Here is a 2,500-nt window from a genome sequence, read left to right as displayed (position 1 = left end):
CTGCACAACCATAAACCGCTGTTATCAGCCCTCATCCCACCTGAGAGCAGCCTCACCTGTGTGTGTGTGTGTGTGTGTGTGTGTGTGTCGGTGGATTAAACCAAACTGTGTTTAGTTTCTTCTTCAAATCTTCTGTAATCTGTTTTAATCTGTCTGTCGTCCAACAAACAGTCGGACCCTGAAGGTCAGAACAGAACAGTCCGTTGTTTTGGGTGCCACCCTGCTGCACCTTCTGTAATACAGCGTTCAAACTAAAATGGCACTGAATAGAGCACATACCTCTGCCAAGGGCCAACAGTCATGTTTTGGACCTACTCACAGACACCAGCGACCTAAATACACAATGATTATGATTAATATCTCTGTGTTATTTCCTGAGACATGAAAGAAAATGTTCTGATCTCAAAAAAACTTTGTGTCTCACAATGTTAAATAGATAAAATTCATGGATCCGTCCCTTTATCTGCATCGGCACCAAAACTTAATGGGGTCTGTTCTGGACTGAGACGCATCCTCCAACCAAGCTTTTGTTAAATCCTGCTGACAAACCATCAAACCAACAAACCATCAAACCATCAAACCAACAAACCATCAAACCAACAAACCAACAAACCATCAAACATCAAACCAACAAACCATCAAACCAACAAACCATCAAACCATCAAACCATCAAACCAACAAACCATCAAACCAACAAACCAGCAAACTATCAAACCATCAAACCAACAAAACATCAAACCAACAAAAAAACAAACCATCAAACCAACAAAACAACAAACCATCAACCAACAAAACATCAAACCAACAAACCATCAAACCAACAAACATCAAACATCAAACCAACAAACCATCAAACCAACAAACCATCAAACCAACAAACCAACAAACCAACAAACCATCAAACCAACAAAACATCAAACCAACAAACATCAAACCAACAAAACATCAAACCAACAAACCATCAAACCAACAAACATCAAACCAACAAACCATCAAACCAACAAACCATCAAACCAACAAAACATCAAACCAACAAACCATCAAACCAACAAAACATCAAACCAACAAACCATCAAACCAACAAACATCAAACCAACAAACCATCAAACCAACAAAACATCGAACCATCAAACCAACAAACATCAAACCATCAAACATCAAACCAACAAAACAACAAACCAACAAACCATCAACCATCAAACCAACAAAACATCAAACCAACAAAACATCAAACCATCAAACCATCAAACCAACAAACATCAAACATCAAAACAACAAACCATCAAACCAACAAAACATCGAACCATCAAAACATCAAACAACAAACCATCAAACCAACAAAACATCGAACCATCAAACCAACAAACCATCAAACATCAAACCATCAAACCATCAAACCATCAAACCAACAAACCATCAAACATCAAAACATCAAAACATCAAACCAACAAACCATCAAACCAACAAAACAAACCATCAAACATCAAACCATCAAACCAACTGCCCGACATGTTCGCCACCACAGTGTAAGAACTTTGGGATAACTGCAACTTGGTTTTGTGTGATAATAAACACGCTGAGATCTAATAACAGCAGCTTATTAGCGACTTGGTCTGAGTTGAACTTCAACACATCGGCACCTTCAGGCTGTTCCCATAACAACAAGACTTCCCTGATCTTTGCCTCTCAGGCTGCAGCCAGTGAAGAGCAGTCTGTGAACAGTGAGCTGCTGCTTCAAGTCTGACTGATGTCACAATATGGAAAATATAAGAAAGTGACCTGTGTGTGTGTGTGTGTGTGTGTGTGTGTGTGTGTGTGTGTGTGTGTGCGTGTGTGTGTGTGTGTGTGCAGTAAGTGGGTCATGGAAAGCTGATCTCAGACCTTCTCAGGAGACATTTTTGTGATGACAGACTGCTTGGTGATGACCTCAGTGGAGGTCAGAGGTCACAGTGACGGCTGCTCTGTAACTGTAGAAACTGGGTCACAAACTGAACCGAACAGAGCTGACCGTTAGCGACTGTGCTAACCAGCTGATAACAGTGTGTGTGTGTGTGTGTGTGTGTGTGTAGTTTATAAGATCTGAAGCTATCAGTCAACTCTGAACCATCAAAATCATCAAAGTATTCAGTTACTGAACTGACTTACAACCCGACCGACCGACCGACCGACCGACCAGAGAGAGAGGGAGAGAGAGAGAGAGAGGGAGGGAGAGAGAGAGGGAGAGAGAGAGGGAGGAGAGAGAGAGGGAGAGAGAGAGAGAGAGGAGAGAGAGAGGGAGGAGAGGGAGGGAGAGGGAGAGAGAGGGAGAGAGAGAGAGAGAGGAGAGAGAGAGGGAGGAGAGGGAGGAGAGAGAGAGGGAGAGAAACTTTCATGCCAATAAAGCTCATTTGAAATTGAAATTGAGAGAGAGAGAGGGAGAGGGAGAGAGAGGGAGAGAGAGAGAGAGAGGGAGAGAGAGAGAGAGAGGAGAGAGAGAGGGAGGAGAGGGAGGAGAGAGAG

This window comes from Pagrus major, chromosome 19 (genome assembly GCF_040436345.1).
Source record: "Pagrus major chromosome 19, Pma_NU_1.0".
NCBI classification, from domain to species: Eukaryota; Metazoa; Chordata; class Actinopteri; order Spariformes; family Sparidae; genus Pagrus; species Pagrus major.
The sequence above is the reverse complement of the archived record's forward strand: the minus strand, read 5'-3'. Positions refer to the sequence as shown.